This window comes from Mirounga angustirostris, unplaced genomic scaffold (genome assembly GCF_029215605.1).
Source record: "Mirounga angustirostris isolate CCGP_5_RB_7025 unplaced genomic scaffold, mMirAng1.0.hap1 SCAF_4, whole genome shotgun sequence".
NCBI lineage: Eukaryota > Metazoa > Chordata > Mammalia > Carnivora > Phocidae > Mirounga > Mirounga angustirostris.
The window spans coordinates 139,912,382-139,930,378 of NW_026991712.1; the positions used below are offsets into that span (position 1 = coordinate 139,912,382).

The 17,997-nt window shown below is 42.8% G+C and overlaps 1 long non-coding RNA gene across 1 annotated transcript in view; it reads right to left on the reverse strand.

Annotated features, from left to right (window-relative positions):
- Positions 1-652: 652 nt before the first annotated feature.
- Positions 653-17,997, reverse strand: part of LOC129046458 (uncharacterized) — a 41,701-nt gene continuing 24,356 nt past the window's right edge. Inside the window, exon 3 of the long non-coding RNA XR_010410917.1 lies at positions 653-780. This is a non-coding gene — a long non-coding RNA (uncharacterized LOC129046458). The remainder of the gene's footprint in view (positions 781-17,997) is intronic.

The following is a 17,997-nucleotide window of genomic DNA, read 5'->3' on the forward strand; positions in this document are numbered from 1 at the left end:
TTTTTAGGCATAAAACTGGCCAGAGTCCCAGTAAGGGGAAGTGGGGCACCCTCAAAGCATTTTGATGACTGGGATTCCATTTCTTTAAGGATTTTCTCTAAAGCAAAGGGAAAAATTACTCAACAGCAATTCTAACAGGAATAGCCTAGCTCCAGAAGGAATCAGACCAAAGGCCAGCACAGTTCCAGTAGGAACAGTCCAATCCCCAAACGGAGTCAGACTGAAGGCCAGCCCACGTCCAACTGGCACAGTTCCAACAGGAGCAGTTCTATTCTGAAAATGAACCAGACTGCAGGCCAAACAAGTACTCTAAGAGAAAAAAACAAAGCCTTAAAACAGATCCTGAATATGGGGTGCCTGGGTGGCTCAGTGGGTTAAGCACCTGACTTCTGCTCAGTTCATTATCTCAGGGTCCTGGGATGGAATCCCAGGTGGAGCCCTGTGGAGCCCACGTGGGGCTCCCTGCTCAATGGGGAGTCTGCCTGTCCCTCTGTCCCTCCCCCAACCATGCTCCTGCGAGGGCACACGTGCTCTCTCTCTAATAAATAAATAAAATCTTAAAAAACAAACAAAAAACCCAGATTCTGAATACAGCCTGGAGAACTCAGACACACAGGTGGAGCTTGAAATCCAAGAGAAAACTTACCCTTAAATTCCAGGGTCAGTGAGAAAGCAGTGAGTCCAACTGGTCCTCGGGTACTAGCACCAGTTTGCTCACCAGGCTTGGAGCTGTTGGGGGTCCTCTCTGGATTCCACATCTCATCACCAAGTAATGTTAACCTGAAAAAAGAAAACTGCCAGTTATTTTACCAGCAAAATGGGTTTATTTATTTTTAAATATTTTATTTATTTACTTGACAGACATAGCAAGAGAAGGAACACAAGCAGGGGGAGTGGGAGAAGGAGAAGCAGGCTTCCCTCGGAGCAGGGAGCCCCCAATGCGGGGCTCTATCCCAGGATCCTGGGATCAGGACCTGAGCCAAACACAGATGCTTAACGACTGAGCCACCCAAGCGCCAGCAAAATAGGTTTATTTGGAATAGCAGAGAATTGCAACCCAGGACAAGCAAGCTACAGGAGAACCAGAGGCAAAACCATAGGAGGGATCACTCTTTTATAGAGGAAAGGGGGGCAGTTGGGAAGTCTGTTATAAACAAAACTCCACTGGAGGGGCACCGGGCTGGCTCAGTTGGTAGAGCATGCGACTGCTGATCCCAGGGTTGTGAGCCCAAGCCCCCCGTTGGGCACAGAGTTTACTTTAAAAAAAAAAAGAAAAAAGTCCATTGGAGGAAACTGGGAGTTCAAAGTATAGTGGCTTTTCATTGGCTGAGCTGTGATAGGCTCTCGTTGGCTAGTTTGTTGCCGGGGGGAGAGGAAAACCTGTCTCCTGCCGGGCTGATAAGTAGCATCCAGAGGCAAGGTCCTCCCTTCCTGTTGGGTTTGCAACTGACATCAAGTAGTCCGGAATTGCCCTCCCTGCCACCTGCCTCTAATTCCATCCTAAAGGAGGTTTCCTTTTATTAATATTTGTGATATGGTTTCAAATCCACACTGCAACTAACCTTCAAGAGATTATCACTTGTCAAGTTTTTGTGTGTTCTCAAAGAAAAATATCCTCAATGATCTGAAAAAGCTATTAAAATACTTCTCCCTTTTCCAACTACATATCTGTATCTGCGTGAGGCCAGAGTTCATTGGTTAAGTAATTCATTTAAATAATATATTAATAAAATAATAATATTATTATTTAAATAATTAATACATTGTAAATATGTTTAAAATTCCCCAGTTAATTTTAATATAATAAATACAAAGAGATATGACCTATGTATAAACAATAGCTCTTTAGGGTCTTTAATTTTCAAGAGTTTAAAGGAGTCTTTTTTTTTTTTTTTAAAGGAGTCTTAAGACCAAAAACTTGTGAGAACAACTAGATTTGAGTAATAAGGGCAGAGGAGTTTTGGAGGTTTGAAAAGACAGGAAGAGATATGAGATAATACTGGGAAAGTAACTGGCCTGGATAATGTGGCAAGAGCATCCACTAATGGCCTACTCGCACATACTGATCACAATTTTAAAGTGAGACCAGTCAGCCTGGTGGTGTAGTCTTTCTCCAGCTGCATTTGAGTGCATAGTGCAGGCTTGGAGCAGGTGAAGACTTGGATTTACTGTAGTTTGGCTTTGCCAGGCTGGTGAAAAAGAGGAAGACTAGGGTAAGGGAGTTTTGTGCACAAAGGAATGATTATGGTGATATACTGTGCAATCTAATCTGGGCAAAAGAATGGAAGGCATGAGAAAGATGAGACACAGTGGAAAATGGGAAGAATAATGAATAGTAGGCTTTGATAAGGTGGCTGAATTGTTGGAAATAGAGCTCTACATGGAGTAAGCTTGAGGAAGGGAGAAGGGGTGGTCCAAGAGTGGGATGTTTATAATTTAGATCGTAGAGGGGGTACAGTTACCATTTATGGGTCTAGCATATGACAGTGGGGGTGGGTGGCTGAGGTAGAGTGGAGGACAAGGTCACATGGGAAGAAGAGGGTGAGGAATCAGCTGGTAGGATCTATACATCCATTCCAGTTGTTAAAATGTTGCCATTGTTTTGTACCAGTTGGTTAATGAGTCCATCCTGATGCTCCTCCATTGCCTTGGCCACCTGGCCCCCTGCCCCAGGACCCAGGACCTCCCTATAGCAATTAAAGTGTAATACCTGGCGCAGGCTGAGGCCCTGCAAGGGGAACAGCTTTGCTTCTGATTGGTCTCTGCCTGTGCTTTACCTGAAAGTCACCACTGTTTCTATGAATATTGAAATCACCAAGATTTGAGATAGGCATACTCTTGGAGAAAGTGGCAATAAACATGAGCTAAAATCATCAAGGAGAAAAGACCAAAGACCCAGGGGTCTAAAGACGCCTGCCTGCAGTAAGAAGTGAGTGCTATTGTCTGATGCTATGAGCTTTAATGCTGGAGATTTTCATAGAGGAGAGAGGAGCAAAGATCTGGACCTGGAAACAAGGAAGAAGCAGACACATAGCTGGCTTCTGGGCCCAATGGGAGGAAGAGGAGGGGGAGAAAGCAACTGCCACTTGCAAGGGTTACGGAAGAAGCAGGGTCCTCAGGAGAGAGCCAGGTTTCAAGAAGGTGAAAGGAACTTTCAGAGAAGAGGTTGAGGGTGTGAACGGTGGCTGTCAATCCTATCAGACCCAACAAATGTTATGCAATGCTCCTTTACTATTCCGGAATGGAGTTCAGAGACAATATAACCTGTGCATAAACATGACTTTTAAGAGTGAATCTAATGCCTGAGTGACATATAACAGAGAAATAAAAGTAGTATTATTTAATTAAATAACGTCTCTTTCAATATGTAAGAGCTTGGGAATGCCCTCAATCAGGTTAGGATAAATTGATATGCTTGCAATTGTATACCAAATCACCATGGATGACAGACACCTACAGATGCAAATCGTTAGTGTTGTATTGACTCACACCTCAAACACCTTGAGCTGCTTTGCTATTGGTAATGTGATTTTTCCCCCCAAAATGATAAAGAACTCCTGGTAAAGTTTCAAATATAATAAAGTACAATCTTCTCTTAATTTACATCATCACTGCGATCTTGAAAAATTCAGCATCCTTGGTCCTTACCCAGCCAGTGCCATGTGACTTTGCAACAACCCTAACAATTTAAAATATTCCCACAAATTTCCAGAACTGTCCCTAAGACTCAGCACCCTTCATGCTGACTTTCCCCAAACAGGGGATTTTTTGAATGACCATTATGTGGGGCAAGGGGCACAATGTTTGACCTTGAGAAGGGGTGGGTGTTGCGGTTAGCTGGGGAGGAACACTACAGAGCTGCATGTCTGTGATGCATGGTCTCTGTCCTGGAGGAGCTGGTAATCTGGTGAGCAGGTGAGATTTAGAGGAGACTAAGAGCATTGAAAATAATAGTTACATGAAGGTTACATACTCTTTACTTTTAATAATACAAGAAAAGACAGGAAGACTCATAACAGCAACACTTTTCACAGGAAAAAAATCAATCTCGTGGATTTTAGAAGCATCCTCTTGTCAATTCAGTTTTTTAAATATGTGACAGAGGTTTTCTATATGGAAAGAGTTACTTGCAGTTGCTTGGTTTTCATGGATAGTTCATTTAATAAAGTTGTAAATTTAAAACACAGCTTTTCTTAAGCCTTTAAGCTCAATTTCATTTGTCCCTTAATTAACATTCAGTTAAGTTTAACAGATGATATTTCTTGAAACAATTAACCCATTTAACTATCATGGTAATTAAATCCCCTTAAACATTTCAAATTATAATCCCAAATTTAATATACTTGATTCTCTCAAGCAAGACGCTCAACAAGGCTGATTCACTGATAAGACAAAGAAAACCTCTGTAGCATGAAAACTCTAGTTACAAACCTAAGGTGTCTAAAAAGTCCTCAAAACATTTCAATTTTGGGGCGCCTGGGTGGTTCAGTCGGTTAAGCATGTGCCTTCAGCTCAGGTCATGATCCCGGGGTTCTGGGATCGAGCCCCGCGTCGGGCTCTCTGCTCCGTGGGAGCCTGCTTCTCCCTCTCCCTGCTGTTCCCCCTGCTTGTACTCTCTCTCTCAAATAAATAAATTAAATTAAATAAAAAAAGAAAACCTCCCTTTAAAAAAAATTTCAATCTTTTAGACAAATACTGTTTATAAAATTAGACAAATCTTCATGCATTTTAAAAGTAACATTTCGGGGCGCCTGGGTGGCTAAGTCGTTAAGCGTCTGCCTTCGGCTCAGGTCATGATCTCGGGGTCCTGGGATCAAGCCCCGCATGAGGCTCCCTGCTCCGCGGGAAGCCTGCTTCTCCCTCTCCCCCTCCCCCTGCTTGTGTTCCCCTCTCGCAGTATCTCTCTCTGTCAAATAAATAAATAAAGTCTTTAAAAAAAAAAAAGTGACATTTCCAGGGGCACCTGGGTGGCTTAGTTGATTAAGCATCTGCTTTCAGCTCAGGTCATGATCCCAGGGTCCTGGGATGGAGCCCCATGTCTGGCTCCCTGCTCAGCAGGGAGCCTACTTCTTCCTCTCCCTCTGCTACTCCCACTGCTTGTGCTCTCTCTTTCCATCTCTCACTCTGTCTCTCTCTCAAATGAATAAATAGAATCTTTAAAAATATAAATAAAAAATAAAAGTAACATTTCCAATTAAAATAACACAATGTGTCAAATTTTCTTAAATGGTTCAAACACCATAAATAACTATTATATACCATTTTTCATGACGGTGATAAAACTTATTCCTAAACCTCACAAGAAATTATTAATCACATGGGCTTAATTTACTTTATTATCTCTGTACTTGGTTGTAAAATTCCCTGAGTAGCAGTCACTTCCCCAGCTGCAGGGAGCAGATGTACCATCTCAGGCCAACGGAGGGCCTTGACCAAAGACTCCCGTTAAGAAACCCTTTCCTGTGAAAAGGTTTCAAAGTCAGAGGTTCTGGCCTGCAAGTTGGATGGTACTTCTGGGCCGATGCTACTCAAGACTCAGGTTCACCTCCCCAACCTTGTCTTTAGGTCACGGAAATTTAAATCCCCAACTTTTCTTATGATTTGGATCATGAGTCACAAGAAGTTATTCCACGTAGTCAAATCTTAAAATCTTTACTGTAACTACGTAGTCAAATCTTAAAATCTTTACTGTAACTTCGTTCATGCCTCTTTACTGGCTGGTAGGACTATATGCTCTTCACCTATTTTATTTCTTACTTGTCTCGCTGATCTGATTTTTATAATCATTTTATGGACATCCCTCCTTTGCTCCCCACCTGAATCCTGTATAATTTAGCACAGCTCCTGAATTGTTTAAATTAATTCACCTAAAATCTATTGAGCTCCTCCTATGGTCCAGACACTATTCAAGGCCCTGGAAATAAAGTATGAAACAAAACAGAAAAACAACCCCTCCCTCATGGAACTGCCTTTCTAGTGAGACCATGACCTTCTCACCATCTTGAGCTGGAACTATGTCCTTGAAAACCCTGGCTGGCTCAGGGCCCAGAATATAACAATAAAACAGAAATAGTTAATATTTCTGAGAGCTTACTGTGAGCCCTGCATAATTCTAAAGGCTTTGCTTGTGTCTTTCATGTAATCCTTGCAACAGCCCAATGTTGGGAGGTGGTTATTTTACTGATGAGGAAGCAGGCACACCGATGTTCAGTCATTTGCCTGTGTTCCATAAATTTGTAAGTAACAGGGCCTGAGTTCTAAACCAGTCCATTTTCTGGCTTATATTTAATGGCTATACCACGCTACCTCCTAGAGTAGTGTGAAGTAAATGTTTGAAGAAAAAAAAATCCAAAGGAAATTCTTGTGGTCCTAGTCGGCTGGTTATCTTGCTGTGTGTTGGCAAACTAAAGGTTTATTTCTCCTTCCTCCCCCGCCAACCTCATGTCTTTATTTCTTCTGTTCTGCCTAACTGGCATGTCTGTTGATGTTTTATTTATATATTTTAGTTTTTTTTTTTTTAAGATTTTATTTATTTATTTGAGACAGAGAGAATGAGAGAGAGAGAGCACATGAGAGGGGGGAGGGTCGGGAGGGTCAGAGGGAGAAGCAGACTCCCTGCCAAGCAGGGAGCCCGATGCGGGACTCGATCCAGGGACTCCAGGATCATGACCTGAGCCGAAGGCAGTCGCTTAACCAACTGAGCCACCCAGGCGCCCTTATTTATATATTTTAATTTAAACCATGTACACCAGGTGTCCAGAGCCAGATTCTATCAGGAAACTTGCCCTACCTTTGCAAGCAGGAAAATGGGATTAGATTAAACCGAAAGGGAAAAACTGTGTGGCGTCTTTGGTTCATCTCCACCTACTCCTGCCACGGCTGATCGTGGCAGACCAGAGGCAACAGATGTCCTACTGGGAAAGCCACAGAGTCTGAATGCTTGCATGTCAGCCACCATTTACAAAAGTAGACAGATTCAGCCTTACTTGGATTGGTGGCAATTTCACAAGGAGCCTTCAGCAGTGACCAAGGAACTTCTCCCTCGTCAGACAGCTTTCTCAGGACTGGGCATCAGGCAGGATGAGAGAGAATAGATGTCCCCAGTGCAGACACCTTTTTAGGACTCTCTAGTATTGCTTAAATGGGAGTGTGAACGTTCATGAGGCTCTTTAAAAAAAAAAAGAAAAAAAACCCTAGTTTTTGATCATTAAACAAAATCCACTGCAAGAGTCAGTGACCTTTTCATGGTTTTGTAGTATTGCCTTAAAGCGAAACTATAAATCTGTGTTTCCCATCCGATAGTTAAGTCTCAATAACACTAAAATGACTTCAATAAGGAGATAAAGACAATTAAGATGATAGAGGTTCAAGCCATTGTGATTTGAACATTGAAAAAATACCACGAAGGCTTTTTAGACTCATGTGCTGGCAAATGTGAACAGAGCAGTCCTTGACTGCTTGTCACCTACCGCCTATACGAGGTAGGGCTGGATTCGGTATGTGACAGAAAATCCCAAAATACCAGTGGCTCAGACAATGGAGATTTTCAGAATAATGGCCTTTAACAAACACTCCTCAGTAATTATGCCTTTGGGTGACTTGCCAATGGGACATTAGCATATGTGACACCAATGGAGGTGTGAAAAGCACTTGCGTATCAGCATTTGCCTCTCTTTTTTTGGACCCTGAGACTGCCATGTGAAGAAGCTTAGGCTAACCTACCATAGGATAAGACCAGATGGAACACAGATGAGCCATCCCCACTGGGTCCCCTGGATCAATCAGACATAATAAGCCAACGTGGGCCATCCAGCTCCGGCCAATCCTCCAGCCACACGGCTGACCTGTAGAATCAGGAGCTAAATAAGACAATTGTTGTTTTAAGCTACTAAGTTTAAAGTAGTTTGTGATGCAGCCAAAGCTAACAAATGCATATAATGTAGAAACTTCTTTTTTCCTCTCTTATAAATGAGAAATATGAAGTCCAGGGATGGTATAGTATTCCACTTTGTCACGGACTTCTTCCGTCTTGTCATTCCCCTATCCGCAGTCAATGGCTTATACTTCATGACCCAGAATGGTTGCCAGAGCTCCAGCTGGTGCAGTTCAATTTCTCGCCAGCAGGAAGCAGGGTAGGGGGAGTGATGGAAGAAAAATAGGTTCCTTCTCTTTATAAACACTCCCCAGAAGTTTCACATACCACCTATGCTTACATCTCATTGACCAGAATTTAGTCATGTGGCTATATAGTCCGGGCATCACTTTCTAACAAGAGAGGTTAGGAAATGTCATCTTATTTCTAGGGGCCATTAGCCCAGCTAAAAATCTGTATTGTTTGTTCTGGTTTTGTTTTGTACTAAAGAAGAAGGGAAAAAGATCTGGGGGAAAACAAGCAGCTTCTGCCTAACTTTTCTCTGTTGTGAACTCCTGCAGCCCAGGCTTTCACTCGCCTTTGAATCCACAGCACCCCACGACTATTCAATAATGTCTGTGGAATGTTCCTGACGGAATGGATGGTTTCTTCCTCAAACCCCTGAAGGGGCACCCACCAGTTTAGGAAATGTACCCCACCTTCAGCAGATGGTTGGCACCATCCCACTATGAGTGACTATCCTAGATCTTATTAGAGAGGTTTCAGAAGGTAGTAAGAAAACCCTGAGCCTTAAAGTCAGAAATCGTGTCTCTGTCAGTTTCTTCCTGGGAGACTCTGGGCAAAGGGCCTGCCCTTATATATCCTTGTCTTTAAAGTGAGAAGAAAACATTCAACCTGCATGGGGAGTTCCTGCTGAACAGGTACAGAATATTTGTTTGGGGTGATAAAAAGTTTTGGAAATAGGTAGTGGTGATGATTGCGCAACATGGTGAATGGAATTATTACCCTTGAAATGCACCCTTGAAAATGGTTTCAAGAATTCCTACCTCACAAGCTTGCCATATTTCTTTCGGGTGTGCCTCGTGTAAGTTTATGGAAGAACGTGACGGGAAAATTTAGAAAGGCAAAAGGAAAAACCAATCACAAAAGGGTGAGGGGATGAATGGCAGTGGTTGGAAGTCAGTAATTACATTTTCCAGGAATGTTCAAGTCTCAGAACCAGAAGCCTCTGTGGTCTCTTGGCAACATGCAGACCGTGCAGAGAAATGCCTGACATGCAGAATTTGTGATGCAGTGGTTCTCTGGCGGCCTTCTGTGCAGAACTGATAGTGCTTATGTTTGCAAACTCCCAAAAACTTTACCATCGAGCTAGGTGAGACAGAGTTCACTCCATCTGGTCCAGACTGGTCATTCAACTTCAATTCAATCAACATTTAACGAATGCCTGTGTGCACTCATTAGGCTATTAATAAATATTCTGGTTCTTGCCTCAGGACACAAGGTCAAATTTCATTTCCCTACTGCCTTAGCTTTGACAAATGAAAGAGCAGAAGTAATGTGTGTCGTGCTGGGTGAAAGCATCCTCTTTCCCTTTTCCTGCCTCAGTGAGCGCAGAAGCACATGGTAAGATGAAGCCTCTGTCACCTGTGTCTAGGAGTGGCTACAAAGGGCCATACTTGGGGCGCCTGGGTGGCTCAGATGATTAAGCGTCTGCCTTCGGCTCAGGTCATGATCCCAGGGTCCTGGGATTGAGCCCTGTATTGGGCTCCCTGCTTGGCGGGGAGCCTGCTTCTCCCTCACCCTCTACTGTTCCCCCAGCTTGTGCTCTCTTGCTCTCTCTGTCAAATAAAGAAATAAAAATAATAAAAAATAATAAAAAACAGGGGCGCCTGGGTGGCTCAGTTGTTAAGCGTCTGCCTTCGGCTCGGGTCATGATCCCGGGTTCCTGGGATCGAGCCCCGCATTGGGCTCCCTGCTCGGCGGGAAGCCTGCTTCTCCCTCTCCCACTCTCCCTGCTTGTGTTCCCTCTCTCGCTGTCTCTCTCTGTCAAATAAATAAATAAAATCTTTAAATAATAATAATAATAATAATAACAATAAAAAACAAAAAAAACCCAAAGGGCCACACTTGCCACTCTGCATGAAACCTGCAGTATGACGGAGGAAAAGAGTTTTGTGTGTTATGTCTCGGAGACTTTGGCATTGTTTCTTACTGCAGCATTACTTAGCCTAACCTCATTATGTGTCTTGCCCTGGGCTAAGTGAGTATTTTAGCGTAGAGACTAAATTCTAGAGCGAGGGAGCCTGAGTGTCCATCTGGGTTAGTTACTTTCTCATTGTGTGATCTTGGATCAGTGAACTTCTCTGTGCCTATTTTCTGCATTTAGAAGAGGAGGGGAAATAATGGAAACCACCTTATAGGGTTTTTATGAGGATTAAACTAGGTGTGCAACATAGCCCAGCACATAGTAAGTTTTCAAAAATGTTGGATGGTGATGATCTTATTTAATTTTCACAACAACTCTACGTAAGATTTGTTGATTGTCAAGCTATTGGGATTGCAGCATAACCGGGCCCTAGGCACACAAGTAACAAGACAGTTTTGAGATTAGAATTCAGCACTGACCCATCGGTCCACCTTTCAGGTGAACTTCTGTGTGCCTGGAAGCTGGCCAGCTCAGTGTGCAGCTACTTCTCACCTGTCTTCAGCTGCTCTCTAGAGGGTTCATTCACTTACTCAGCCTCCCCAGTGACCAAACCCATGCAAAAGATCCCCCTGGGGTGGACACTCAGAGCTACAGCCCTACAGCCACCAATCCTGGTCCCTCAGTCAGAGACGGTCCCGCTCTCCTGCCTAAAAGGCTGCCCAGGAATCAGACCCTTAGATATGGAATCCATTTGATTCCCTTCTGCACCAGACTCACCTCTTGGTCTGCCAAAGCCAAATGATTTATTTAAACAGTTTTTATTTTTTTTATTTTATTTTATTTTTAAGATTTTATTTATTTATTATTTGAGAGAGAGAGAATGAGAGACAGCACGAGAAGGAAGAGGGTCAGAGGGAGAAGCAGACCCCCTGCGGAGCAGGGAGCCCGATGCGGGACTCGATCCCGGGACTCCAGGATCATGACCTGAGCTGAAGGCAGTAGCTCAACCAACTGAGCCACCTAGGCGCCCTATTTAAACAGTTTTTAAAAAGAAATAATCGGTGCACAAGGTAAAAATACTCCAAAGATGCAAAAGGTTATAGAGAGGTGTCTCTTCCACCCTGCTCCCCAAAGGCAACCGAGGTGGGTTTTTTAATCAGTTCCTTGTTTCTCTCGCTGGCTGTCCCATCGCCCCAGAATGCGCTTCTGGGGCTAATCTCCTTCCGGCTTGGTAGCCACACCCACTGCTCTCTCCCGCCTGCAACACCCTCCTCCTGGCCTCCTAATCCTGCACATCCTGCCAGGTCTATTCAAGCCACCTTGTCTGGGAAGAGGTTTTTAGCAATTCCAGCTCTTACTCATCTCTCTTCTTCCTGACAGCATCCCATATCCGGACATTTTGTCATACCCAACTGACCAGGGGGTAGTTTCTAATGCGTGGTGTAGGCCACCCTCACTCCGCCAACCAGCCTGAAGGCCAATTATCCATCCCCGTGGCTTCCAATACTGCCCACACCCTGATGACTCCAAGTCCACTCTCCTGAGTTTCAGACATATTTTGCTTGAAACTGGCCTCTTCCTAGTTGTCCTATGGGAATGTGCTAAACTGAATTCTTGCTTCTTGCCCTTAACTTACCCTACTTCTTTTTTTTTTTTTTTAAAGATTTTATTTATTTATCTGAGAGAGAATGGGAGACAGAAAGCATGAGAGGGGGAGGATCAGAGGGAGAAGCAGACTCCCCGCCGAGCAGGGAGCCCGATGCGGGACTCGATCCCGGGACTCCAGGATCATGACCTGAGCCGAAGGCAGTTGCTTAACCAACTGAGCCACCCAGGCACCCACTTACCCTACTTCTTGAATCTCCTCTCTCAGTGAATGGCATCAACATCTGTTTAGTCATTTGAACCTGAAACTTCCCACCACCCCCACAGCCACTATTCCCCTATGTCCCTAAATTTCCGGCAAGGTGACCATTTGCCATTCTCCAGACAGAGGCTTCACTTTCGTGCCTTTGCTCCTTCTATTCCCTTGACTTTCCTCTTTCCCGCTCCCCTCTGCCCAGCCCTAGCCAGACTCCATGGTCCAGCACAACTATCATCTTCTTCATGAGACCTTTCCCTCCCCTCTAGCTCTGATCTCCACTCTCGGGCAGAATAAACTACTCTTTCCTCTGTGCCCTCATATTTGTGTTCTTGCCGCATATACATGGTTGGAACAACTTAGACTTGGGCACCCTTAGACTTGGACCCTTCACAGAGTGGATCTCCTGGTGAGCACTTCCTGCTCCTAACCTGGTTCCCTTTGCCTTTGTGTTTGTATCTTCTCTCCCAAGCACTATCCAAGAGTGAGCAGACGTCATCCATTCGTTTAGCATTCCCAGTGCCAAACTTGGTGCCTGGTTGTTGAGGAGACAGATATTCAATGTATGTCTCTTAGACACATACGTGAATGAATGAGAGAATGCATGAATTAGATATTATATAACTTTTAAATCTGTAAACAAGGGATTGTAATGTATAATTTTTAAGGGACCTTGAAGCTGTAAAATTGTATTATTTGGAGCTCCTCAGTGTGTCTAGCAGCCCCTTTCCTTCCTTCCTCCCTTCCATCTTTCCTTTCTTCCTCCATCTTTCATTCAAATAGCTATTGAGTTCCCTGTATGCCAGGTCCTGGACAGGACACTGGGGAGACTAAGGATAATAAGGAATTTTGTCTGCTTTCAAGAAGCTTACACCTTGGTATCACAATTCCAGATTTCAAGATAATTTACAAAGCTGTAGTAACCAAAACAGTATGGCACTAGCATAAAAATAGACACACAGACCAAGAGGACAGTATGGAGAGCCCAGAAATCCAAGCTTGTATGGTTAATTAATCTATGACAAAGGAGGCAAGAATATACAATAAGGAAAAGACAGTCTCTTCAACACATCGTGCTAGGAAAACTGGACAGCTGCAGGCAAAAGAATGAAAGTGGACCACTTTCTTACACCATACACAAAAATAAACTCAAAATAGATTAAAGACCTAACCATGAGACTTGAAGCCATAAAACTCCTAGAAGAAAATATAGGCAGTAATTTCTTTGACATTGGCTTTAGTAACATTTTTCTACATATGTCTCCTCAGGCAGTGGAAATAAAAGCAAAATAAACCGTTGGGACTACATCAAAATAAAAAGCTTTTGCACCATGAGGGAAACCATCAACAAAACAAAAAGACAACCTATTGAATGGGAGAAGATATTTGCAAATGATATAGCTGATAAGGGACGAATATCCAAAATATATAAAAGAGGTATACAACTCAACACCAAAAAAACAAATAATCCAATTTAAAAAAGAGAAGAGATCCTGAATATACATATTCTAAAGAAGAGATACAGATGGCCAACCCATGAAAAGATGTTCAACATCACTCATAATCAGGAAGTGCAAATCAAACCACAATGAGATGTCACCTTATGTCTGTCAGAATGGCTAGAATCAAAAAGACAACAAATAACAAGTGTTGGTGAGGATATGGACAAAAAGGAACACTTGTACCTGTTGGTGGGAAAATTGGTGGAGCCACTGTGGAAACAGTATGGAGACTCCTCAAAAACATAAAAATAGAGTTAGCATATGATCCACTAACTCCACTACTGGTATTTATCTAAAGAAAATGAAACACCAATTCGAAAAGGTATGTGTCCCCCTATGTTTATTGCAGCATTATTTATAATAGCCAAGATATGGAAGCAACCCAAGTGTCCACTGACAGATGAGCGGATAAAGATGATGTGGTATGTATACAAGGAATATTTCTCAGACATAAAAAAGATTTGCAAAAACATGGATGGACCTAGAGGATATTATGCTAAATGAAATAAGTCAGAGAAAGACAAATAGCATATGATTTTACTCATCTGTAGGATCTAAAAAACAGAACAAATGAATAAGCAAGCAAACAACAAAAAAGCACAAACAGACTCTTAGATACAGAGAACAAAATGATGGTTGCCAGAGGGGAGGAGGTTGGAGGACAGGCAAAATGGGTGAAGGGGAGTGGGAGATACAGGCTCCCAGTTATGGAATGAATAAGTCACGGGCTGAAAGGTACAGCATAGGGAATATTGTCAATGGTATTATAATAGACTTGTATGGTGATAGATGGTAGCTACACTTGTGGTGAGCACAACATAATGCATAGAGTTGTCAAATCACTATGTTTTACCCTTGAAACTAATATAACAGTGTGTCAATTATACGTCAATAAAAATAATAATAATTTAAAAAAGAGACTCACAGCTTAATGGTGGAGGGGAGGGGCAGGAATGTGTAATTCAGATGTCAGGCACCCACTTCCCCTTTCCGAGGACAGCTTTCTTTAACTTACAGGCCAACAGGTCTAGTACCACTGTCTCTCTCTGGGTTGTCCACTATTGCTAGTATCATGCATATTTCCCAGGTGCTCCCACTTCCTCTGTGGGCCCCCCTCTTTATTGCTGGTCACTATTTGAAACTCATGGTCACCTGACAGAATGAGACCTTCCCCACTGGTACCAGAAGATTGAGAGGCACAGTCTCCCTTCCCTGACCACCAGGCCTCTTAGGTCTTCCCGAGGCTACCCTTCCACGCTATGCAGGTATACATGACCTCCATCACAGGAAGGTTGGAACAACTTAGACTTGGGCACCCTTAGACTTGGACCCTTCACAGAGTGGATCTCCTGGTGAGCACTTCCTGCTTCTAACCTGGTTCCCTTTGCCTTTGTGTTTGTATCTTCTCTCCCAAGCACTATCCATCTGAATCAACATCCACTTTTCTAATAAGAGCTATCTTCCCACCTTCAAGGAAGGATATCAATCACTGAGCTCATTTATTCCCCATTTTCTCCCCAAGTAATGCCCCAAATCTGAGTTATTTACTTCTAGGTAAGGCCACAGGGCTCCAACCAATGGTCATCAAGACTCAAGAACCATGTGGGGAAGGGGTTTCCAGGTCCCATGGTCAAAGATGAGTAAGGGTCCTGCAGGTTAGATTTCCTTTTCCACATTCTACCAGCAAGAGCTTTAGTCCTCCTTAGCCATTTCATTAGTGGTCTGGCTAAATTAAGGAAATACGTATTTCCTGATGACAGACAATATTTTTTGGACACAGTATAATCACTGTAAACCCTTATTACAGGAGAGAGTTCTGCAACTGCCAGAATGCCTCGCCTATCTATGGAGTCAGTACGCCCCATTACTGTGCAGAGCAGGACTCAGTTCCTTTTTTGCACTGGAGAACAATCTGTTTATAAATAAAAGAACAGTGATACCTCCTAGGGGCTGTTCCCCATGTTACTCCAGCGAAACATGCCTCTGTATGTTCATTGTTGCAACTCAAGCATCATGTGCAGTAAAGAACGTGTAGTCAGTGCTCAATTATTGACTGTTCTCAATCTCAGTCAATCTCAAATAATATCACCAGTTACCCACTTGCTTAGACAAAAATCTTGGGCTCACCCCCCCACCATACTCCATATCCAATTCATAAGTCAATCTTGTCTATCTTCAGAACATACTCTATATTTGATCACTTGAATCTACCACCAGCTTTATCCTGTGATATTTTTCTTTTTTCTTTTTTTAAAGATTTTATTTATTTATTTGACACAGAGAGAGGCAGTGAGAGAGGGAACACAAGCAGGGGGAGTGGGAGAGGGAGAAGCAGGCTTCCCCCCGAGCAGGGAGCCTGATGCAGGGCTCGATCCCAGGACCCTGGGATCATGACCTGAGCTGAAGGCAGTCGCTCAACCAACTGAGCCACCCAGGCACCCCATATGATATTTTTCTTTATTTTACTTACTGCCTACTATGATATTATAGATCTATAGGTGGTCCTCATTATTTGTGGATATTTTTTTTTGTGATTCCATCTACTTGTTACAATTCATTTATGATCCTATAATCAATTCTTCTGGTGCTTTCGTGGTCTTTCATGGACACCCATAGAGAGAGGAAAAAATTTGAGTCACATAATGAGCATGTTCCCAGCTGAGGTGAAACAAGGCAACCCTCTGCCTTCTTGTTTCAGCTCTTATACCATAAGTGAATATCTTTTTTTACGGTCTATTTAGTGCCATGTTTTCACATGTTTGTGCCTTTTCTTGGTGATTTTACTGTTTAAAATGGCCCCCAAGCATAGTGCTGAAGTGCCATATAGTCTGAAGTGTAAATAGGCTGTGGTGAGCCTTATGGAGAAAATAAAATATGTGCTAGATAAGCTTCATTCAGGCCCGTAGTTATAATTACAGTGCTGTTGGCCATGAGTGCAATGTTAGCAAATTAACAGTATATATTACATAAGGTGTCTTTAAACAGAAACACACATAAAACAAAGTTATGTATTGATCAGTTGATGAAAATGTGACCAGAGACTCAAAAACCTAACCCTGTATTTCCCCTAGGAGCAGTGGTTCACAGTGACTTTATACAGCATAACTGCTGCAAATAAGGAGAATCAACTACATTACTTTTTTTTTTTTAAGATTTTATTTCTTTTTCTTTAGAGAGAGAGAGAGAGAGAAAGAGAGAGTGTGCACAAGTGAACAGGAAGGGGGCTAGGGGCAGAGGGGGAGGGAGACGACAAGCAGACTCAGTGCTGAGCATGGGACTCCATCCCACAACCCCGATACCATGACCTGAGCCAAAATCAAGAGTCAGAAGCTCAACGGACTGCACCACCCAGGCGCCCCATATTAATTTATTTGTTATCTGACTCACAGCAAGAATGAAAACTCAATGAGGACAGAAACTTTGCCTTTCCTGGAATGATGCCTGGCACATAGAAAGTATTTAATAAATACTTTTGGATCGGGGCACCTGGGTGGCTCAGTCGTTAAGTGTCTGCCTTTGGCTCAGGTCATGATCTCAGGGTCCTGGGATCGAGCCCCGCATCGGGCTCCCTGCTCGGCAGGAAGCCTGCTTCTCCCTCTCCCACTCCCCCTGTTTGTGTTCCCTCTCTCGCTGTGTCTCTCTGTGTCAAATAAATAAATAAATTCTTTTTAAAAATAAATAAATAAATAAATAAATACTTTTGGATCAATGAATGAGTTAGGAGACATTTTGTCTGGACCTCGGGTGATGGAAAAAATTGCTGAAGTTAAACAATTCCTGAACATAAGTGACAAATTACAGTATGATCAGCCGTATCTATGATGATCACAATGGAAACCACAGGTATTTTCAAATCACTGTATAGTTGTAGAAAACCTGAAATATAGTTTTATACTCATCAATACTTTGAATTATAGTAGGTATTTTGCTCACCACCAGATATCATTATTTTAATGTGTTAATAAAGGAACATTTCGGTACCACACATTTGAATAATTGTATTGAGCATAACTGATTTCCTTTGTAATCCTGTGGTTTTTATTTTCTGCATTTAAGACATTAAACATTAAAACATTGAGAGGAGATCCACAGGACGTGCTAGACCATCAGTGAGATCCATGGCACAAAGGAGTCTAAGAATCTTGGACTCAGTTTGGGTCAAGGCCACATTCAAGTCACACATCAAGGATCATGAAGCTACTTAGAGAGAACTGGGATCTACACTCAAATCTGCCTGCAAGCATCACCATAGACCGGGCCCCCTCTACAAAGACACTCCTCTGTGCATCCCCTCAGACATCTGGAAGAACACTGGCAGAAAGTTTCCAAAGGATTCCATAAAGTGTGTCCATGTGCAGAGCTTCTCACCAGGCCTGGACGGCATCGCTCTTCCAAGGGTGGTCTGAAAACAGTTTTGATCAAAGATGAGAAAAGAACAGAAATTGAGAGTAAGAGTTTGGGGAAACCTTTTTAGAAATTTGAATCCAACAATAAAATAACTAAGGCTTGTATTTTGTGTCTTTGTGTTTTTAAAAACCTTCCTTTTATTTTACAAAATCATCAGTCTGCAATGGATTGGAAATTTACAAAGACTAAAAACACACAACCAAACAAA